The sequence below is a fragment of the Cimex lectularius genome, unplaced genomic scaffold, assembly GCF_000648675.2.
Source record: "Cimex lectularius strain Harlan isolate CLEC.00 unplaced genomic scaffold, Clec_2.1 scaffold41, whole genome shotgun sequence".
NCBI classification, from domain to species: domain Eukaryota; kingdom Metazoa; phylum Arthropoda; class Insecta; order Hemiptera; family Cimicidae; genus Cimex; species Cimex lectularius.
The window spans coordinates 1,422,115-1,447,943 of record NW_019393011.1 but is presented as its reverse complement, the minus strand read 5'-3'; positions in this window follow the sequence as shown (position 1 = coordinate 1,447,943).

The window sequence follows — 25,829 nt, the reverse complement described above, 5'->3', positions numbered from 1 at the left end:
GACGTAGGTTTTAGAAAAACATTTTCTTTGTCGTGCCAATGTTTCGACCTTTATTAAGATCATCTTCAGGGCTCGAAGTGTTTGTTTTCCGTGTAGATGTGTCATTCTGTTCTGTCGTGTTGAGAGTGCCCATAAATGTAATAAATCAAAAAGTAATTAAACTAATGGTAATTCTACTATCTAAAAGTTAAGTTTGTGTTTTTACGAACTGTACTTCAGGATTGTATGAAATGTTTCGATCTATAAATTTTCAAAGTTACTTTTCTATAGGTATGTAGTGAACAATATGATGACTATTGCAATAAGCTCGGGATATTGAATAACGCCACGAAAAGGTGTAATACGAGTCAGTTCCGAATGAACGGGTCCATAGAGGTGTAATCGATTTAGCCGGCTGTATTTTGCGGGTGTCGTTGTATCAGTTTGGGTGGCGGCCAAACCTTGATCCTTGCTCTAGGGATTTGATAAACAGCTGTATTTTGCAGGGGGACAAACACAGCTTAACTGTCTAATATGCGACATAATAGGCGTGGCAGTCGGCCGAAATGGTTGCCAGTTAGAGCACAAATGTAGAGCCTTGCTAAGATTACGGCCGCGGAATGTCTCATTGTTCTGAAGGCCCGATTCGTACGTTTAATGGCTTCTTGGTAGTTTGCTATTTATGGTCGAGTGCCATGCAAGCAAACACTTGCAAAGAAGTCATTCCTACCGCCCCGAAAAGGGTCAGTATCCATTCCAATTAGATCGAATTACCTGATTTTACGTCAGGGGAGACTTAAAATTACCAGCTCACGCAATCTTTGACAAAAAAAGCGATCGATTCTGTTTTTAAATTGCCGAACATGTTGACAAGAAAATACGACTGCTTTAAGTGGCGCTATTCATTTTCTTAATATAGCAATTTATATTGGTGGCATTTCTCAGAAGAATTAAATTCAGCGACGAAATACTCTGAAGGCATAATTTTTCAGTTATCCGTTATTAAAAACCCAATAAACCCCCTTTAGTCTGGATCCAATCATCTTTGTAATTGATTTAATGCATACCCAAAGTGGATTTTATTAAAAAGTATTATAATACCCTTTATTATCTGAAATTAGATTTTAAAATACAAAGGAAGATGAAAGTTTTATAAATGCAAAGAAAACATTACATCATAGTTTTAAGATATGTCGCCTAGAAAACTAATTATGTTTAGAAGAGCATAACGATCAAACCCATTCGGTTTCGAAATCGAGAGATTTGACACTTTACAATACTTTTTACCCTTTATTCTTAAATGAAATTCCCGTTAGGCAGGGGATTCGAACACAGAATGGCGAGCCTTACAAATATGGTAATCGGACGCCGTAATGACACTGCTACCGCGGTCTTCTTTGTTTCATTTTGGCTTTTAGCCCATACGGAGTAGTTGTCAGCTGCATTGATTTTTATTTAAGTATGATTCATTTGAAAAATTAGTGGCACGAGCGGACCTCGAACCCACGACCTCCGGATCAGTACCCCGGCGCGGCGCACAGTAGGGTTAAGGCGGTAAAAAATCGATTTCCTAAAAACTGAAATTTTTATAATCCAATTCAATTTTCTTACAGTATTTGAGGAAGAGAATAAGGTTATAATAAGGTTAAAATTTGATCAAAACTAGTAATCACAGCCGAAAAATGAAAATTATATATATTGCAAGATATACAGCTATTTTCTACTCCCACCCAGCTGTTCGTTATAAAAATTCGTTCACCCTAATTTCCTTTTACGTACACACCCAAGTATGGGATAAAGAGAAAATTTAACATTGGGATGGAATCGGGTGGGTTAGTTGAGAGAAAACCAGCAATATTTGTGGAATATTCGGTTTTTTAGACGTTAAAAAAACTTCTATGTTCTTCGTCCTTTTTTGGCTTCTTTACATATCGAACTGCTATCATCTCTGTGGTTTTCAACTGCCTATTCCTGCCTATCTGAATGAACCAATGTTTTATATAGAACTATTTAGTCCAAAATCTCGAACAAGTCGAAAAACAATAAATGTGGCCACTTTCTGTTTAGTTGAAGGATTGTGCTTTAACTTTTACTATTTTTTTACTGTGAGGAATACGAATCATATATCAAAAATATCTATCATGAAACGTTTTCTCTAATCAAAAGATATTTTATAAGGGATCACAGACTTTCGTTTCATTGCAGACGAAATGCAAAAAGTTGTTGCCTTGTGTAGAAGGAACTCATTTATAGTAAATATAACCTATTAACTCTTAGTTTATAGTTATTCTGTCAGCAATAACAAATCATTGTAATCTATCTCTATATCCTAGTTGCTATCAATTCACACAGACAGAGAAGTGCAATATCGTCACTCCAGAAAGCCTTTCACCGGTAGTTTTTGAAATTTTGAAAGTATGCAATTTTAATGATAACCCAAATTTTTAATAATTTAATTTTAAAAATTCAGTTTTTACTCTCACTGAAATAGTAAAAACAATTAAAAAGATGACCATTGGGAAGCTCTTCAATTCAGATTTTATTTTAAACGCAATTTTACAATTTTTAGACAGAAATTTAGAGAGAAAAACGTGCGCGATCTTTATTTTGGTTGTCTCAAAACAGGATATTTGATTATTTACTTGTAAAAAAAGGAACTTTTTCATTGTTATATTCGTGGATAAAGGTCGTCAGAATTTGTTCATATCTTCTTTACACTTCATGTTTTAATAGTCTAAATAATAGTTAGTTATTCAAATACAATTATTGTGAGTGAGCCGATCTGAGTCAATACGCCATATTACCTTTTGCAACGTGGTTGTTATTCGTCTACCATCCACAATTTTGGACGGTTTCCTGTGGTGCAATTGATTCAAGAATTTTCGTTGAATTCAGCGTATAGAAAAACACAGAAAATGAGAATCATTTTGATTATTGGATGTATTTGTTCCGTTTTGGATTTTTGACCACAATTTTGGACGGCTGTGATCCAACCGATTGAAAATGTTTCGTTGGATTCAGCGCACCAAATAACCTAAACATACAAAATTTGAGGAACTTACCTCACATAGCTTGGGTGTTAATGAATTTTTCTGTCTTTTTGCGTTTTGACCCCACAGTGCACGCTCCTACCAATTAAAAAGTTGAAGTCACGATGACTATTTTTCAAATCAATATTTTTCGAGCAAACATACTTTGCATAATAATTAAAAATAATAAATAAATATAATGAATAAAAACATGACTATTTTTCAAGCAACCATACTTTGCATAATAATTAAAAATGTACAATAATAAATAAATATAATAAATAAAAACATTCGATGTTTAAAAAATAAATCTGTTACATAAGAGAGCAACGGGCTATTAAAACAACCTACGGAGAGAAAATAGAAAACTTAAAACAATTATAGAATGATATCTTAAGTATCATATAATGTAGCTGTAATATACATTGAATTAACAAAAAAAATTAGCAGTAATTTTTTTTTTTTTTCGGTGAGTTCATTTTTAAACTATGGAACATGTGTTGTAATTCCTGGTAGAACCAGTACAATATACATTTTATGTTTAATTATAGACATTATATCATTAACCCATGACTGAAATTGAGAAAAATAAATCTTTAAAATAATACGACGAGAATGTGAATTGCCATTGTTCAAATGTAATATCCGATGGTTAGATGAGCAAGTTTTGAGAAAGAGAGAAATGTGATATTAAAATCCCACATGTAGAAAATTGGAGCTTTAAGGCAATTATAGAATGAATTTATACTCGAGTTGAAACAGGGAACAGCTGTTTTTATGGCCATGATAAAAGTGTCCGCCAAGCATGAAATTAAGCGAGGTTCCGGTTACCTGCCTCGGGCTCCTTGCTTGCTAAGCATTAAGCCACAAAACCACTTTCATTTGCTTAACGCAGCTTCTTCGCAAGGTAATACTCATTTTTCAACCCTTTACATAATTTATAAACTTTTTTGGCGATCACAATGAGCCAAGCCACTTTATTATGAGTAATTAGATTCAAATTATTTATTTAAAACTAACTACACTGATGACCAAAATAAACGCACCACCATTAGATTTTAATGTATTTAGGTTTATTCACATTTTGCATACCAAAAATAATTTTAATTGTAAAAATAAGACATTGAAAAAAAGTTTATTACTTAATTCTTATAAAATTGAGTGAAGACCAAAAAAACCAGAAAATTCAAAAAGAAATAAAAATTTCAAAAAATATCTTGTCTCCTTTAATATCTTGTATTTTCACCTCGGGCACGAATCGCTCTGTTAAAAGCCTTTGCATTTCTTGGAAAAGATTTCTGATAAAATCCTGAGGAATTCTTTTGCGTTCATCAAAAACGGCCATTTCCAAATCTTCTAGGGTGTAAGACCTGAGCTTCGCCGTCGTACTCGTCGCTTAAGTTCATCCCAAATGTGTTCGATTGGGTTCAAATCTGGACTTCGAGCTGGCCACACCAAGCACTCAATTCCAACCTCATCAGGTAGTCATCCGCAATACGTGGTCTACGTGGCCCTGGCATTATCCTGCATTATCAAGAATCTCCCACCGATGTGGGGGAGGGAGCAACTGCCACTACATTTTCTTCTATTATTTCTTGTAAGAACTTCTGTAAAGTTAGAGATCTTCCTCGCACAAATACAAATTCGGTGCGGCCGTCCAAGGAAATGCCAGGACATCTATGACCGACCATGGAATGCCACCTGTGGTACCATACATCATATCTTTCTCAATGATCGTCTCCTTATAAATTACGCCCATCTGAAAATAAGAGCCAACTATCACATCATCTGTAAAGAGAACTCTTTCCATGTCCAATTCACATGTTTTTATGCAAATTGAAGCCTGGCCATTTTCTGAGCTGTGATAAGAAGAGGTCCACGAGCTGGGTGGCTGGGCCTGAGGTTATTTTCATCGAACCTTCTTCTTACAGCCCTGGAGGAAATCAAAACATTATGGACTTGTCTTAACAGATTTCTTATCGCCTAATGACGGATCGATCTATCGTCTCGCTTGTCTATAGGTCGAGATCGACCCTGTTCTGGCCTTATTGATTTTCTGAAGCGCCGATGAACCCTTCTATTATAAAGCGATTTACACTCAGTCTCCTGGCGACTTCGCGCTTTATGGATCCTTCCTCTAATAATGTTATGACCCTGCCATTGTCATACTCAATCAAATGCCTGACTTGAAAAAGTTTTATGCATAAGAATAATATCAAATGAAATCAACCTAGGAAAAGATTAACTGAAAGCAATCTTTAGACGTGGCAGAATTAAAGGGCATAATGCTATTTTTTGTGGGAAAAATTTGTTGATTATGGAAGTAAATAAACCATTATTTACTGTTTATTTTGTCTACACTAGCTGCTAATTATCGGTAACTAATGCAGCAAGATAATGAAGTTAATTTTAAATTAAATAAATTGAGAATTTGTCCAGCAATGTATTTTTGGTAAGCATCGTTTTTGTCACTATGAACGTTTGAATTTTTTTCTACGAGTTGATACTTCAAAAACGGATACATGTTGCGGCGATGTTAAACAGAAATTATTGATCACGAAAACTAATGAGTTTATACAGAAATGTTAATAATTTCACGTAATTCATTTTCAGAACATAATCATTCATCTTTTCAAAATTCCACTCACAGAAAGGGAAAAGTGTAGGTATAATAATTTACTAAATAATCTAGGAATCTAAATCTAATCTAGTAATTTATTTATAATCCAATCAAAAATTTATATTATAAGATTTTTTATATAAAATAATTATACAAAAAGACCGATAAAATATAAAAAGTAACAATCAAGAGGCATCAGAGATGTTTTCCGAAGGATACCATAAATAAGACAGATTAAGAGTAAATTTAATGCCTTAAAGGTACCAATATACCTTATATATGTTATAAATTGTATGTACGTTTTTTTTTTCTAGTAACAAAAGAATATAAAATAAAAATCATTATTACGCGATACACTTAGCCACATTACACGAGAACTCGTTTAAATAAGTGTAATGGGTCGTTACCACTGTGAAAACCAAATATAAAACACACTTTTCTAGAATTTTATCTTGCCGGGTCCAGCCATTTCTCAAGAGTTGTGCCTCTTTTCTCATTAATATTCAGTGTCAAGTTCCTGGCTCCTTATTTCTGGCTATTTTTCCTTCCAAAATAATAAACTCTTTTTTTTGCCGAGACAATAATTATATGAAAATATATACATTCCTTTGAGTAGTGAGATATACTGTGGCCCTTTTATTATCAATTTGTATAATTTCATTATTTTCTATCAGCTCATTGATATTAACGATTCAAAACACTAAATTGAAATATATAACTGTTTAAATTAATTTGTAAATGGCGTACTAGTTTTGTTTGAGTAAACTCAATGTAAAGCAACTAGTACAGAAAATTATTTTAATTAGAATCGATGAGAAACTGTCCCAAGGGTAAAGTCGTAATAATAATAATAATACAGAAATACGATCAGACTCTGGTTGAACTAGTGCAAAAAACACTTTCAACGCAATCAAAGCTTAAATGGTGCCAGAAAAATTGTCTAAATAAAGCACACCCAAGACAAGCAAATTATGCATATATAATACATGCAATACACTATTATTCACAAAAATTATTTGTATGCATTTTTCTAGGAAACGGACACACCATGGACTTCGGATATTCTTATTTTATGTTTTTAGTTTTGTGATCTTTTGACAAATTTGAGTCCTTTATCCAGAATATCAATGTGGCCTACCGTTTTTAACTATTTTAACTTGTTCTGGGATATAATCCTCCAGCTACGTAAAATATGTAAAGAATTGGGCTCAAAATCTCCCCTTGAGGGGGATCTCTGAAGGATTTGAATAGGCCCAGCCGAGAATCACCGTTAATAGCATTTCTCTTGATATCATATTCTTTAAGTTTATGAACATGGCTGGCAAGCCTAAATTTGGCAATTTACTACATATATTATAGTATTGTCTAATAAAATACCAATAACATTTTAGATTCTAAAACGCATCGTATGTATTCAAAATCAAATCAGCTTGTGCCTCCATAACGCAATTTCCTTTTCGGAATCAACCGAGACGTTTTGGAAATTTTCCCGTTTTTAAGCCGCAATTGCAGCCGGTTACACTTTAACCTTTCGTACTTTTTCTTATCACACAGAACTAACGAAATTTTTCTATAATAATCATGGCTTTGTGGATCTTTATAAGGTTTAATAAAAAGGAGAACCACGTCCTTTCCGGTGGTCAAAAAATTGATTGTAATTAAATCAAATGCTATTGAACAGATTTAACAATATATCTAAACCTGTTTTGGACAAATGAGATATTATTGAATAGTGAATGTGATATATTCATGAAGCAGAGTTGTTATTACTTTTTAAAGCTCAATTTTTGCCTATCTGCTTAAGATCACTAATATCATTGTTGAACGAATTATAATAGCTGTAAAAAACAAATAAACTTTTTAAAAATCATTATTATTATTTACAAGTTTTGGGTGGTTTATTAATTTTTTAATTATTTACGGAAATTTTTGACTCTTTTGAGGTCTTCAATTGTTGATGGTTGTTTTTGTTATTGGTTGTTTTAATTTTCTTTTTGGTGTTTAAAATTCCTTTTAACGCGTGGAGAACGTGGAGAATGCTATTCGTTCAATGTCGGCCCTTTTATGGCTAAAATGTTTGAAATGTTTTTTAATAAAATTCTTAGAATTGGAAAAACGAAACTGACGAGTGCAAGAAACATTCTCCGCCAAATGGTGAATTGCTGATAAAATGAACATGGCCTGTGGGTCGTTCAAAGAGAATTGGCAGATCACAAAGATCATGGAATATCAAACGAACTCAACGTTTTTCCATTGTGCTTGTATTTACACAATGATTCTAAATGAAAATAAAAATAATGTTATCAGTTTAAAAAAAATCAATATTTTTGTTTGAAAAAACATCTTAATTTTATTTTCTCGTATATTTGTTTTAAAATATTACTGTTTTTATGGTATTGATATTTATAATATCGCGGAACTAATATTATTTTTTAATCATGTTATTATTTATAGATTTCGGTTATGCAAACCTTCTTTTGCATATTCATTACATCAATGTGATTTTCTCGACGGTATATTAATTAATTTTCAACCTGTTTGAAGAAATGTTATTTTGTTGTGTTAGAATGGAATACAAAACAAAAAAGTTTTAGAATTCGACATCTAATTGACAATGTTTAGATCGACTTGTCTAATTTGTCTTGATCTAGCTGTCTTAGTTTCCAGAGAGAGTTGTTATTGTCATACCTCTTTCCATATCTCTTCACGCCGTTGGTTCTTCCACTCGAGTTGCCATTTTTTACTCAACCGAAATGAAATATTCCTTTCCGCCGAACGGTATCTTGAAGCCACTTTCTGTTTATTAAATCCCATTTCAAAGGTCTATTTCGATCCGTGTCCTTTATCGTACATTTGCGGTATCGAGAAAAGAAATAAAAACAGTTTTCCTCTTTATTTAACAATCCTTTAAACTGTGCATTTCTTTTTTGACTTCTTATACCTTTTTTGGCAATAATACTACGGAAATTGTAATTGTATGGTTTCCGTAAAGCTAATCTTGATTTTTGCATTTTCAAAGGTTTTTAAGAAGTACATGCGTCTCTCTCTCCCCACTGCCATAATCTTTTTATCTCCCTCCCTCCCTTTCTTGGAGGGAAATGTTGTTTTTTTTTTTTTTCCCCAGGTACCATAGCCTTTTCCTAGCTATTGTGGAGTAATCGCACAGCAGAAGACATCTCAACCTTAGAGGCGTAGGTGTTTTTGAAAAATCCCATTTATGGTTCGAATGCAGGGCCACTGAATTCGATGCCGGGACTTTACCTCTGCAGTTATGAGCGCCGACGTCTCCTTAACTTATGCTGATAGTCCCTTTTTTGTGGTAGCATAGCACTCGAGCTTTCCTTCCTTTTTGTTAAGTAGGATTTCCTCTTTTTCCCAATGGGTTGTTTTTACAAGTAGCCTTTATGGCTGTTTACTTGATTAAAACTCTAAAAAACTATATTTTATGCTCTACTTTAACAAAGAATATTTTTTGTTTTTAGTTGTCCAAGATATCAGTTCTTTTATAACGTTAATTTAGTTTTAGCGACAAAAAGGATTTGGATTTATGTTGTACATTGTTGCCTGAATTTCCTTCACCTTAGCGTTTGGCTATTTGTTTGGCCCAGTGTTTTTAAAGCTTTTATGCACTTTCTGACAAGTTTGGAGTCTATCTCATAAGCTCGGTGCTCGTCGCACAGCATGCAATGCACATAGTCAGGCCTTTAAGCCCACTCTCTTACCATTTCCTATCTTCGAGCCTTCTAATATAAACTATAGAACTCCATTTACATCTTTTTTGTTTTATTTTTCCAATTAGTTCATAAAAAGCATAACTATTTTAAAATATTTTCCCTCCAAGCGCAATTTTTGTTCAGAAGTACAGATTTTTTTTGCAAAGACGCATGAATAGATTAAAACCCACATGACCGAACTGTCGTGCAGGTTTAGCATAGCGAAGCGCCGTATTTGGCGATTACTGCACAGGTTGGTCATACCTAGATCCTTATTAATCTAATGACGTGTCCCATTTTACAAACAAAACAACAATAGTCAATATTTAATTAATAAAGAAAATTTTTGCAAAGGAGAAGCTCACACAAATGTAAAAAGACAGATAACCTGAACTGAGTAGTTCAGAGTAACTTCACTTCAAAAAACACGTGATGTTAAAATTTTAGACGAATTAAACTAAGAAATAAAAGAAACATAATTACCAAATATTTTGTTATTCATCAAAATTAGTGATGATTAGGGATGGTTTATTAGTACAATATTGTTCGATCTGTTAAATGCACCAGCCTGAAAATATTATTTGTAATAGCTGATTTTTTTCTGTGAAGATGTGTCATTACTGTGTGCCTTGTTGAGAGTGCCAGTGAGATATTAATGTTTTTTGTTTATATACGTTGGGTTTTGAAGGAGTGGGGAAGGATGTAGAGATAGAACTCTATTTTTCTATGAGGAGTCGGCATCTTTAAGGTTAAAGGAGCCGACAATGGGAAAAAATGGGTAATGTTTCGCTTTGATTAGCCTTTCAGGATTATAAAGACGGGGATAATTACGGAAAGGTTAGACAAATTGTTGAAGAATTACACTATGTACAAATGTTTGATGTGTGGAATCTAATGATGTATGATTTTCTTAATTCGCAAGGCTTGTCTTTGGGTGAACTTCGCTGGCTTTTCAAGATCAGAGGTGATCTTTCGTATCTGAATGGTGCCCCCTTTCGGACTTTGGAAAATGAACGGTGTCCTCTATGTAATTCAGGTTTTATGGAGGACATTGCTCATTAGTTAGTCTGTATTTGCAAAAGACCAGTTTAATGTTCTATTTAAGAATAAGTTTAGGAATTTAATTAAATATACTCGACAGGCTTGGCACTACCAGCGCGAATTAGTTGTGGAATTTAATTTCTAATTAATCTTTGTTTTTCTTTTATCTTCATTGTTTTTCCCTTATTAAGTAGTTCTTACTTTTTCCTTTGTAAAAAAAGGCACTATTACTTCTTTATATTATCCAGCGAACTCCAGCAGACCGATTTTCTTTTTCCATGCTGTATAATACTTTGTTTTTCTTATATAATTATGATTAATTGTTATGTACTATACAAATAATAAAGTATATATTATTATTAATATCTACTGGCATCTCATCACGGCACACAGTAATGACAGATCTACACAGAAAACCAACACTTTGAGTTTAAAATTTCTATCATTTACAATTAATTAAGGTTTTTAGTTGAGATGAAAAAAAGTTCGAGAGGGATTCGAACCCACGACCTTCGGCTAGATACGCCGCTGCTCTACCACCTGAGCTATCGTGACCTCATCTCAACTAACAACAATAATTAATTGTAAAGTATTAATTGGTCAAGCGGACCACGAAAATAGTGAATTTAATTTCTATCATTGTATAAATTCATTTCATATTTTCATCATTTTTCATATCTAACATATATTTGAATAATTTAAATTCTCAACACGACATACAATAATGACACATCTATACAGAAAACAAACACTTTGAGTGAATACAAATATTTTGATTGTGTCTAAAATTTCTAGCATTGTATAAATTCATTTTTTCACATACTAAATACAAATAACATACAAACATCATTACATTACATTCCACACATCAAATACTTTTCACATAGTCTAATTTTCCAACAATTTAGCTTTCCTTTTCCTATTTATCCCCTTTTTATATAATCTTGAAAGGATAATCTGGCCGAACTATTACCAACACATTGTTCCCCTTTGTCGGCTTTTTTCACTTCAAAGAAGCCGACGCCTTACTCAAAATTGTCTTTTATATACCGACTTCCTTACCCACCCTTTCAAAACCAAACATATATAAACATAAAACAGCAAAATCTCACTGGCACTCTCAACACGACACGCAAGGATGGCACAATTACACAGAAGACAAACACTTTGAGTGAGTAGAAATACTTTGTTTGAATATAAAATATATTTTGCATTGTATAAATTCACTTTTCCACATCCTAAATGTATTTGTTAAATGTAAACATTGTTTGTAAATCCCAGGCCCTGAAGATGATCTCAATAAAAGATCGAAACGTTGGCACGATAAAGAAAATGTTTTTCTGAAACCTACATCACATCCGACCGCATCTCACGATATCTGAATAACTATCGATTAACGGTCATTAATCTCTACACATTAGTGAGGTAATTTTTTTAATGTTATTATATATATAAATTATTATTGTTGTCAATTGTTAATGTTATTTGCGAATAATTACTCACTACTTTACATAGATGTCTTGTTCACCATGTATAACTAAATGCTGGCCATGTGCTTCATAACCTAAACCAAAGCACTTATACATTAGTTTTTTCCGATGAAAATTTTTGCTCTTCTCTCTTGGGAAAGTATGCATTATTGTTTTAATTGATTGTTGAATTTATATTAATTATGTATATTTTTTCTTAATAAATAGGCCCTGATGATGGCAACATAATGTTGCCGAAAGCTTGGTGATCCCAACACGTTTGTCTTTCTTTCACCTAGTAAAGACAAAGAAGATTTGAACTCTACATCTATTAAAATTAGTAAAAGCTTGTCGCTTACATTTTTAAGCCAGGTTTTGTTATATTTGTCCAATAGCGTTATCGTATCTCTTAGAGAATGTTTAACCTTCAATCCGAGAATCAATTGATTATATTACTTCAACCTTTAAAAAAAATTAGGGCTGCGGCCATTTCGTGAGAGGGTAGAGAAAATAATGGAAATATGAAATATAAAAGAGGAAGGAAAGTGAAGTGTAGGACACTTTAGTACGTTGGTGGAATCCCACGAGGCTTGGTGACCCTTTTGCCCACCTAACTTATCATCTGTCACCCGCTCACAATTATAATCCACCCATGAGCGCAATTATAATTTTATACTATTTTTTTTTCTCTCTTAAATTATTCCATTCCTTTTACGAGCAAGCTTAAATCTGTCACTTTTTTACACCTTCACTAACGACCATAAGTAATAACATTACATTACAATATTTAATTTAAACGTTATTTTTTACTCATTTATAAAGTAAAATAGTTAAAGAATCATAGTGCATACCATCATCACAAAGGTGTTATATCTTTATATTAACAACATTGAATGTTGCAAGATTAGCTCAATTGTACTTTATACACAAATAAAAACATAAATAGAACTGATTGAGTTAAACTATTAGGTAAAAACCTCGTTTTTAATTTTTTTTAATAAAATCAAATTAAATTTTAATTTAAGATAAAATCAGTTCTTGTTACCAGCAAGGCTTTGGTCCCAATCATTCCATGATCCAAGAATGTTTCAGAGATTTTAAAACTGTCTCCTCCGTTCTAAAAGAAAAATATAGTTTTTATGTGTTTCCAGATGTGGGCTTATGATTTTAGTAGGCCGTCCAGCATAATAAACATCAACTATTCCAACTCAACCCTTATTACCTTATGCTGGTATCGTGGTTAAGTGACAGCAACTTTACGACAATGACTCAGACATCGGGCCAATATAAGCCGGCGTCTCGCAAGGGAACATTCATGGTCCCATCCTGTAAACCATAAAACCGGCTGACTTTCTTATACATTCCAACGCCATCATTGACTAAGCAATATGCGGCATAGGGCAGATGTGCACGGGGGCAATACAATCTTATGGAAAATTGGGCATTGGATTTGCGTCGTATGGCTTCGGGTCATGTCGCTTGCAATTCATCGGGTAAGTCTGTTCAACACTTACTACTTGGACAACTTGAACACTTTAAGACCGAAATTTATTTTAACCGTCAAAACTAACTTGGCAAATATTCTAAAACTTGTATTGAATGTGACCCTTGTTGGATCCTCTGCTTAATACTACTGACAATTGTTTTTCAAAATTTAAATAATTAGTGTTTAGTGCAGAGAATTAAATTTTGAATCCGCTTATCGCCGTTATCGTTTATCGTTTATTTATAGTTGACTTTTTTATCGCCGTTGTTTTGCTGTTTTTGCTATTTATTATCTTAATTTGTTTTTTGTTGATGCATGATTGGCCCCTTTACGTCTGAAATGTTTTAAATATTAAAAATAGAAACTCTGTTTACAAAAAGTAAAATGTTTATAACTTTCTACACTTTCTTACCCCAGTCATGTTTGGCATTTATATCGAACTGTACTAACAAAGATTAATAAACTGATTTCTCACCATGAATATATAGCAATAATAATTGATTTCATTAAAGAAACGATATTTCTCAGTAAAAGGCTTTAAAATAGTGTTCATTAATTATCCGTTTAATCGCCTCATAATGCTTTATCTCTTCAGAAATAACGTGCATCAAGTTTAAAACCGCATTTATAAACGAACAAGTGATATCTCACGGAATAGTTGAGAAATCACGCACTTAGTAGTTACCATTAAAACTTAAGCCCCGATTATGTTCCATTGTTCAATGTCATTGTGGTAATACGATGCGAAATGCCAACGATTCAGAACTCAGTTTAAAACTTACTTTCTCCTAAATTGATATTTTATCCATGTAATCACAAGTAATTACTTCTTAAACAAAACAAGTAAACAACAGCTGTCAAAGAATAATCTGTTAATTACCCGCTATCAATGCGAATTCGGAAAATTTATTTTTAGTGAGACTACCTATACTCAACATAACATTGTACACATTTGTACACGGACAAACATATCAATAATGTGTAGAGATTAGTGACCGTTAATCGATAATTATTCAGATATCGTGAGATGCGGTCGGGTGTGATGTAGGTTTCAGAAAAACAACACAAACAAATGGTTCCTACACCTAATCAAAACTACCATTCCTCCAGAAATCCAGAACTTCTTGTCACTTGGTCCCAAACATTCCATTCCTTATAACAAAACAAATTTTCCAACAGCTAAATTAATTACGGATGTAGACTATGCAATTCAAAAATCCACAAAAACAGAGGAAGAAAAAGACATAACACGCTAAAAATGCATTAACACAATAACAAATCACTTACAACACCTCACTACAAATCAACACAGCCTATTCCAACAAACATATACCAAAACGAAAAATTTTCTCAAAAATAATCCTGACATACTCATTCTTTCGGCTGATAAGACCAAACAAACAGTAGCAATCAGCAAGAAAGAGTACAAGGAAAAAATTGACAAAATTATCACAGACACAAACACATACACCATAATCAAATCAGACCCTACTCCTTCTCTCATCAAACAGACAAACAAAATTCTCCAAGAAACTCTTAAACGAAAAGAAATTGACACTTACACCTACAAATCATTTCAAAACAACTCACCAACACCTCCGAAACTATATGGATCTGTGAAAACACATAAACCTGAACAGCCTCTAAGACCCATAATTTCATTTGTAAACTCACCCACATATAACATGACAAAATACCTAACCAACATACTCAACAACATCACAGATAACACATATAATGTAAATGATTCATTTCATTTCATTAATAAAATTAATAATATCCACATCCCCTCACACTACTCTCTCATATCCCTAGATGTTTCATCATTGTTTACCAACATCCCAATAGACACAACACTGAACATTATTAAAGACAAATGGCCCAACATAACACCACACACAACTCTATCAAAGAACACGTTCGTAACAATGATCCGACACTGCTGTGTTAACGGATATTTTACATACGACAATCACTTTTACAAACAACTTTTTGGTAGCCAGGGGTAGCAACTTAGGCCCGATACTGGCAGAAATAATCATGACACATCTATTAAATACAGTCATACCATAACTTCCTTTCACATTACCCTTCCTCACTAAATACGTAGATGATATATTGACAGCTTCAAACTACATTAGATACATTTAATAGCCTTCACCCACGCCTCCAATTTACACATGAAATCGAAAACAACAAAACAATACCATTTTTAGATACACTCGTAATAAAACAACCAGATGGCACATTAATCACAGATTGGTACCAAAAACCACGAAACACAGATCGTTACCTCAACTTTAAATCTCCCCATCCTCTTCATACAATAATAAACACGGCTAAAGGGTTACTTCACAGAATGATTACCCTGAGCCATGAATCATTTCACCACAAGAACATAAAGATATACAAACAGATCCTCCATAACAATCTCTACCCTAAGCACATAATTAACAGTATAATCAACAACTACAACACAACACTAACACATTCCACTATTACTAATAATACTACATTAAATATATCAAATACAAACAAACAAGCAAACATTTTCATACCATTTATTCAAGGTCTATCACATCAATTAAACACATTTTTCTCGTCCGATAACGTCAAAATAACTTTCAAAAATTATAAAACAATCCAAACACTTTTTTCCAAAGTTAAAGATCCCACACCAATAACAAATAAATCTGACGTAATCTACAAGATCAACTGTCTAAACTGTCCGGCAACTTACATCGGTCTTACATCCCAATATCTGGACAAGAGAGTAAAGCAACATATCTATGATTGCAAAAAACTCAAGCAAAATCCTACAGCACTCGCAACCCACCACTTTGAACACCAACACAATTTTGACTTCAAAAATCCAAAAGTATTTCATACAGAACAAAACAAATATAAACGTAATTTCTTAGAAATGGTTTATATCACGACACGCAAGGATGGCACAACTACACAGAAGACAAAAACTTTGAGTGAGTAGAAATACTTTGATTGAATATATAAAAAAAATATTTTGCATTGTATCAATTCATTTTTTCACATCCTACATATATGTGTATAATTTAAATAATGTTTGTAAATCCCAGGCCCTGAAGATGATCTCAATAAAAGATCGAAACGTTGGCACGATAAAGAAAATGTTTTTCTGAAACCTACATCACACCCGACCGCATCTCACGATATCTGAATCACCATATTAATAATAATAAAATTAACAATCAATTGTATATAACTTCACTAAAGATAGTAAACACCATTGGGTCAAGATTAGACCAACCCAGTCGATAAAACTAGGGTATTCGCAAATCAATAAACAGCAAAAAATAGTATATTAAACAACAGACAAAACAATAATAGTAGTAATAGAAAGTGTATGGACATTCATCATAAGGATCATTGTATTGAGGAACAATGACAATTAAACTATGCAACTCGCCTCCCCCCCCCCAAAAAAAAAAAATCTAGCAAGTATAATAATGTGCCATGATGTACAAATATGATACAAATAGTTGGCAATACATGAACTGGTAGAAATGTTCAAACACAACACATAACACCTCTTGTACTTTGAGATAATATTAATTTTTCTGTAATTTTTCTTACATTTTGCATGAAAAAATTAACTGATTCATTGTTATCACTTAAGAATGTTAGTAAGACGCTTGTAATATTTTGATATTTGTATAGTTATTACTTTGATATTTTTGAGCAGTTAACAATTAAAATAAAAATAAGACCAAGGTGCAATGCCATCATGCACCTCGGTCACAAAATTACGAATGGTGTACTTTGGACGTTTTATGTTTTTCACTCTAAAATGGAATGATTTATTTCCCTAACATAGATTAGGTAGTTAGAATTAGGTATTTTTTAATATAAGATTTTGCTACATGTAAAAATGTTTTATTTTTCAATGCAATTTAATTCGGGTGTATTGGCTAGAATGGCGGGTTTTTCTTTTTTCATCCTGGTGAAGTTAGCCCTTGGAGAAGCCTTTGGAAAGAGTCTGATTTGTTTGCTAGCACATAATAATTAGATGATAGAACTAGATTGAACGGTGTACTGATGATAGACCTATTCTACCCTTGGGTCTAGGGTCCACTTAACGTTACAGATTGAGGACGACATTTTAAAACAGTATATTCGGGTCAAAACATTATTCAATTCAACAGAAAGAACATAAATTACAACAAAAATGCTTCCTTTCCAAACGAAATATTGACGAGGATAATCGTAGCAACTGATTCTTTAATGTTTATGCACGGAAAATTGCTACAACGAAGCCTACGAATCTCGCTAAAATTTAATAACGCTATAACGTTAAAAACAGCTTCCTGCCGCACTAGGATACGATGAAAACACTACACTGCAAAACTAAAGACAGCCACAGACAAAGAAAGCCACTGACCTTTTCACCTTTCAAGAAAACATGAAAATTGTCGACTAAGTTCAATAACAAACTACTTGAATGACTATACAAGTTTGACAACATAGAAGCAAGCATAGAATACAAATTTTCATTGTTGCTTGCTAAGCTGTTTAGTTCATAATGAGTATTGTTTTCTCTACATTGTTTACTGACCGTTTAAAAGTTTTAGTTTAGAATTACTTTTTTTATATTATTGTGAGGTTATTTGTTTGTTTTTTCTGCGTCGCAAATATTCCGTTACAGTTTTAATTTTAAGTTGCGAATTGAGCCGAGATGCGGAATGCTTCGTATAATTAGGGTCATTAGGCCCACCCAATTATATCAATGAAAGACGTGCTTTGCTTACGTCTAGCAGAAGGGATAAAATATCAAGCCCAGAAAACAAATATATTTAAATTCCTCACAGGTTTCACCCCATGAATCTTCAACTCTCCGACGGCTATTGGCCCACTTTAATTTAAAGCTCCCAGATACCCGGTGTACTTAGGGCAGATCAAATTACCTTAAAAGGGAAATTAAAGTCATCTCGAAATGCTTAATAAGAGAAAAAATACGTCGACCCTCAGCTGTCGATCAGGCTTAAAAATCTAACAGACCGTGTAGCGCCGATCCATACCACCTTAAAACATTGAAAATTAAATTTAACTAAGGAATTCTAATAACAATTGAAAATGATCCCATTCTCGAGTCGAAATATTCCAGATTCTGTGCAGACAATGGGATCGTGTTTAAGTAGAAGGGTTCATCACTAGTATTGAATGGTTTGAGGTTGCGTGTTTTAAGCTTCCAAACCATTTCATGGCCATTGCACCACTTCCTCAAGAAGAAAGAGAACACTAACAATAGAAGTATTGTCTCTCCCTCAAACCTCCATCTTTTACTTTTGCGTTCTAGCATGGTTTTAAACTTTTGATCCTTTATGAGGCAGTTTTTATTTATGTACCTAATATTATTTGCATACCGCTAAATGGCTAAACCAAGTGGGCTAGTAATCATTGTTAAATGTCAACTTAAATTACAAGCGTGTTCAACAATTATTGAACCAAAATAGCTCTATAAATGTAACTTACGTTGGTTGGCAAATCTCCGAAATTCGAAAACCAGATTTAGAAAAAAGCAATTCAAATTAATCTTGCCACATTAAGAAACAATTGGAATCGTGGATTGCTAGATAAAAGAAAAAATAATGGGGATGTATATCACGCTTAAAGTAGGCAAAAAGGCCAATTCTAAGCCGAATTTCCAGCCATAGAAACATGTGGAAATGAAATAAGTAGTCTCTCTCTCTCTCTCTCTCTCTCTCTCTCTCTCTCTCTCTCTCCCTCTCTTTCTCATCTTCCTACGAAATGCTCCCCGGTGTATTTTCCCCGGGTACTACGGCCTTTTCCTAATTTTTGTAGTCCAGTTGCATACAATATGTTCTGTCGTCTCTGTTTCTTCTAGAGTCGAGTACAATCGACATTATGATGATTTTTATGAGGGTTCGCAACAACAGGGCTCATATCCACCACCGGGTTGCCGTTGTTTTTGAAAAAAACATTCTTAAGTATACTTAATTAATTATACACAATTTTTTCCACATGAAAAATTTGTGCCACAAGCGGGATTCGAACCCACGGCTTTCGGCTAAATACGCCGCTGCTGTACCACTTACAGTTGGAATAAACGGGGAGTCGAAATGGGAAGTTTTCAATTCGAAAAAATTGTGTATAATTAATTGAGTAATTCCTAAGTCCTAACGGCTGGACTCGAACCCGGGACCTTTACTTCACAGAGTTTAGAGCCGTGTACGCTTTAAAGTTATGGCCACCACCGCCACCGGTACTTTTACTTGAGCTTTAATCTATTGTTGCTCTTTTAATTTTTTTTTATCTATTATATCATTTATTAGGCAAATTTTTGATAGGGTAAGATTTGTTTTAACAATAGAATTGCTAACTTTTGCCAAGTTTTTCTCAGACTTTATAGTTATTAAAATGAACAATCCCGCATGACGGTAGACAAAATATTCTGAAATGTCGCAAAAGTTGAGGATTGTATTCTTAAAACACTTACACCGTCAATAAATAGGCTTAAAACATTATACAATGAAAATTCTTCATTATGAAAGGAAAGAATGTTTCCATTTGTTTTTTTCCTTCTATGTATGTTGTCTTTGCATTCTGCAGACAAGTGGGATGGCTAAAATTTTGTTGAAAATATTAAACAATCTTGACAAAGGTAAACCTAATTTCTTTTAGTTGAGGTGAAAATTGTTTTCCGTATTATGGCATAACACTCCATTGATATTTTCTCCAGGTTGATTTGAAGTGACGGCTACATTTCCACGAGACACCTCTACCCAATAAAGAAAATAATACCCTTACAAGCCTTTCAGCGATAAAAAAAAATATACTTTTACCCCTGCAACAGGGTCTACAAAATTAAAAAAATGCAGCTGAATTTGAAGTATCACACGACAAGCCACGCAAATTGGACATGCAATTTACATCGTTTCTTTGTCAAATCACGAATGTCAGTCGTATTTAAATTAAGTCGTTTTAGAACATGAAGAAGTGTAATTAAGACATTTTGCATGTCGGTGAAAATAATTCTTTGACTTCTAACAAAAACAATAGGTGAGTCAGACCATTGTCAAATTGGGTCAAACGGGGAAACACAGAGGCAATAATCTCCACAAAGCCAAGGTTCAACTAAGCATTGGCCGAAGATTATTCTTCAAAACTACGGAATAAACACGAAAATGGCGTTCTGGTATATAGAGCTTTAGAGTGGTGGCCAAAAACACTGAACAAGGAGACGCAGACCAAATTACAAAGTCTACAAAGTATGTCTCAACATAACTGAGGCAATGCATATCTTCCCCACCAAAGCAATTCGACCTTCCATCGTTACATATTTATGTGCAAAAAGTGGCTTTTGAGAGTCAATAGTCTCCTTAGATACGGTAGTAGACAAAATGAGAGAAAAATTTAAGTTTGACAACCCTTCCAATTGGTCAGTGATATAGAAGAATTATTTGGTATGAAAAATGGCCCTAATTTTCAGGAAAGAGCCCTAATATTGTTACACAGTTGGATCAAACATAGAACAGGGATGTGTGGTGTTTAGTGACCGTTAGTTAATGATTATTTGGAGATTGTGAGTTGCGGTCTTGTGTGACGTAGGCTTTAGAAAAACATTTTCTTTATCGTGCCAACTTTCGATCTTTATTGAGATAATCGTCAGCGCCTGGGATTTATAAAATTGTTTAAATTATACAAATACATGTAAGATGGAAAAAAAGTGAATTTATACAATGCTATAAATTTTAGACTCAATCAAGTATTTGTACTCACACAGAGTGTTTGTTTTCTGTGTAGATGTGTCATTATTGTTAAGAGTGCCACTGAGATATTGTTTTATGTTTATATATGTTGGATTTTGAAGGGGTGGGGAAGGAAGTTGGGACAGAAAACATTTTTATATGAGGAGTCGGCTTCGTTGAGGTAAAAGGAGCCGAAAGAATGGGGAATGGTTCGGCCTGATTATCCTTTCAGGATTATATAAACGGTGATAATTAGGGAAAGGAAAGCTAAATTGTTGCAGAATTACACTATATAGAAATGCTTGTTTTATATGTTATATATTTTGAGTGATGTGATGATGATATATATGTTATCGATATTGAATTTGATTAATGATATTAGCATGTATCTGTATGAGTTTACATGTATCTGTTCTGTAATTGATGCTGTTTATCCCTGTTGATGTAAACCATTTCTACAAAGTTAAGTTTATATTTATTTTGTTCTTTGGGTAATATTTTTGGATTGCTAAGTTGAAATTGTGTTGGTGTTCAAAATTATGGGTAGCCAGTGCTGTTTTGGTTTTTTGAAGTCATTGATATGTTACTTTACTCTATTATCTAGACATTGGGATGTATAGGACAGTTTAAATTATTGATTTTGTAAATTACGTCAAACTTATTTGTTACTGGGGAGGGATCTTTAATTTTTGAAAAAAGTGTTTGAATTGTTTTTCCAAATAATCAAAGAAAAAGGAGCTGGTGTAAGGACAAAAGGGGCGAACTACACTCAAGCAATGCCACTTGGACTCCCAACAATTTTCTTAGATGAAGTACATACAATACAACTTTGTATAGAAGATTTAATTTTTAAAAAAAGTGAAAGTTGCACAGATAAGCATACTCTCAGACAACCATAAATGCACTAAATGAGTACGCCTTCAACTCCACACTTGTATCAGAGTGGGTAAACTGACTAAAGAGTCTGGGAAAGCAAAACTAGATTCGCTTAAAGTAGGTTACCGAACAGGAGGTATAGAAGGAAATGACCAACTAGCCAAAAAATGCATTGGGACCAGAACTACGTGCAGCGGGGGGTGTGCTTAAAAAATTGCTTGAGAAAGAAAAACTTAAATGCACGCAATTATAAATCTCTCAAAAAGGAAAGCCAAGTAACTCCTCTCTCTCTCTCTCTCTCTCACTCTCTCTCTCTCTCTCTCTCTCTCTCTCTCTCTCTCTCTCTCTCTCCCTATCTCTCTCTCTCTCTCTCTCTCTCTGAGCAGGAGGTTTCGAGGAGAATTATAGCCTCTATAACTGCCACTGCCCTCTTAACTATCATCTGAAGAAGATGGGCAGAGAAAAGTCAGAAACATGCCGATTCTATCAGGAGGAACCAGACATCGGCATAATATATCCTTTGTTAATGTGAAGTATTAGCCGGTGCATACGCCGGCTAACTGAAAAAAAATCCACGATTTTTGATAAATTTAGAAAAATCTTAGTTTTATACTGAAAGAATATAATCAGAACATAAAATAAAATTTTAATTTTTTTGTGTACACTTAATATTAAAAGTATTCGTGAATCCCATGCATTAATAAAGAAAACTGTTAATGTAAGGAATGTAATTTAGTTCGACTCAATTTTTCACCCCTGCTTTCTTCTTAGCCAGTTCGGCCACTTTTCATGAAGACTATCGACAACTGCCTTTATCATGAAAGTGTTTAGTGTGACACCAAGATAAATTGGAAAAAGTAAGAAATTCGTTAGCCTTATCCCATTTTACGGCACAGAGCAATGTTTCCTCCTATTTTATAACAGGGCCATTTCGATCCTCCCCCTTCCGCCAATAATTTATTCTCTTCGTTGTGAGGATCGGCAGGGTGACAGGAATTTAAATAGCGGATCGGATAGCGTGCGCCGCGTGTGTAGGAATGACCGGCATTACTCAATGGCAACAAGGGTCTCTCGGCTAATGTATTCCGCCGTCCCTGTTTCTACTTTTTTATCATCTGACAAACCACACCACGCTAATATGTCGACTTGAGTAATGGGAATTTAATGTGAGGCCGATCACATGAGCTCGCGCATCCCAGTACTGTGAGGTCATCACTGAGCCGATTGATAAATTCGGCCTTAAGGGCTCCGTTTGTTCACGTGAGCTCCATGGTAAGTGTAAAGCTCCTCGTGCTTAATAGGCTTAAGACGAGATAGACGCTAACTAACTTTCCATCGACGTTCGTATTATGTGCCAAACCAATGTGGAGACGAGAACAATTTTCCAATATTCCATCCCACCCAAAATACATAATTTCCGAAGTGATTCCGAATAATTATATCAAAAATTATTACAAATAATCACAATAAATTAAAGGAAAAGACATTAATAGAAATGAAATAGGCCCGAATGTGTATGAATGAATTTAAAAGGTGGCCTAAATGGAAATTCTAAGATTTCCTCATAGGATCTACCACATGTTGAACCTGTAGATAGGTCATGACAGTCAAAAATAGTGTGGATAGGCGACCCGAAGAAATCGGAAACTACCAAACTAAAAAAAAATCTATACACTTTAAACACAAGTCAGAAAAAAGGTAATTCATTCTCGGCGAAAAATGAAATGGCTTTATCTCAACCAAAAACCTTAATTAATTGGAAGATTGGTCTTGAAAGATTGATTATCACTAGACGCGGACTACGAAAACTAGTGAATTGAATAAGTTAAAATGAAGTATATCTTCACTAAAGCTCTCCGTGGCCATTTCATTTCTCGCCGAGAATCAAGATTACGACGTTTGAAAAATGAGAAAAGGAGGGAAAATTCAAAAAGGTGGGGTTGAGATGGGAAGTTGGTGTCCGAGTGGATTGAAGTCACGATAGCTCAAGTGGTAGAGTAGCGGCGTATCAAGCCGAAGATCGTGGGTTCGAATCCCGCTCGTGCTATTGACTTCTTTATATCAACTAAAAACCTTAATTAATTGTAATATATTAATTGGTCAAGCGGACCACGAAATTAGCGAATTTAATGATTTAAAATGAAGTGTACTTCACTAATGCTCTCCGTGGCCATTTCATTTCTCGCCGAGAATCCAATCCGATTACACGACATTTGAAAAATGGCAAAAGGAGGGAAAATTCAAAAGATGGGGAGATGGGAAGTTAGTGTCCGAGTGGATCGAAGTCACGATAGCTCAAGTGGTAGGGCAGCGGAGTATCTGGCCGAAGGTCGTGGGTTCGAATCCCGCTCATGACACTGATTTTTTTATCTCAACTAAAAACCTTAATTAACTGATTGTAAGTTAACTTAAGCAATCGCCTAATTTTCTCGTTTTACTTAAATAATTGCTCAGGTATGTAAAAATTAAATGAACTAATCTTAGTAAAATTCTCAAAACAAATTAAAAAGAAAACTTTTAATATTTTTAAGTTTTCTTCACTCTGTTGTATAGAATATTGCTCAATGAAACTGAATATGTTAGTTGTTTTTTATCAATTATTAACATTGTAAGTTAACTTAAGCAATCGCCTAATTTTCTCGTTTTACTTAAATAATTGCTGAAGTATGTAAAAATTAAATCAACCAATCTTAGTAATATTCCTATTGTATTAATCTCGTTACGTATAAACAATATATTAATAATTCTCTTCTCGTTGCTTACAGATAGCTAAAATTTACACTGACACGTTTCATATAACATTTTGATTAGAAAATTGAAAATTTATTGGGTTGTGGGATCATTTTTGAAATGTATTGATTCCTATTTGTCTGGCAGGGAACTTGTATTAATAAGTTATGAGTCTGACAAATTTATTACAACCTCTCGGTTCCCATACAGGCCATCCCATATTTAATCTACATTAATGATATATCTTGTACTTTTTATAATGTCCATATACTGACGCTTCAAATTCGCTGTCGTTTCAAACTATTCCATCAAATTTATAGCCCTGAAGATTTTTTATAATCGCAAGAAAATGTAGATAATCTTGCAAGTTGAGAAAGAAAGAGAGAAAGGGGAAGGAGAGAGAGAGGGAGAAAGGGACTCTCTTCCTCTCTCTCTTTCTTTCTTTAGTTTATATTTCTTTGTTTTCAGTTTAATATTCGTTACATGTTCTAAATCAAAAACTTAAAACTTAATTATGTAACAATTCTCTTAACCGTACAAACGTAAAAATGGTTATTGCCGTTTATAATAAATAGTGATTATAATTATTCAGAAATCGTAAGATGCGGTCTGGTGTGATGTAGGTTTCAGAAAAACATTTTCTTTATCGTGCCAAGGATTCGATCTTTATTGAGATCATCTTCAGGGCATGGGATTTACAAACATGGTTTACATTTAACAATTAGATGTAGGATGTGGAAAAAAAGTGAATTTATACAATGCAAATGCAAAATGTAATTGTTAAATGTAAACCATATTTGTAAATCCCAGGCCCTGAAGATGATCTCAATAAAGATCGAAACGTTTTCAGGATAAACAAAATGTTTTTCTGAAACCTACATCACACCAGACCGCATCTCACGATTTCTGAATAATTATCGATTAACGGTCACTAATCACCGCACAGTGATTATAATAAACACAGTAAATTATTTTTTAAGCAATAATGTTTAAATTACAGTGTACATATTCCAAAAAATATGTTATACATATGCTTTTATTTTATCACGCAAGAATGAAAACAAATAACTACAAAAGTGCATTAATGTTTATTAACAAACTTTTCGTTAATTATGAAGGAAAGAACTGCGACTCTTTGATA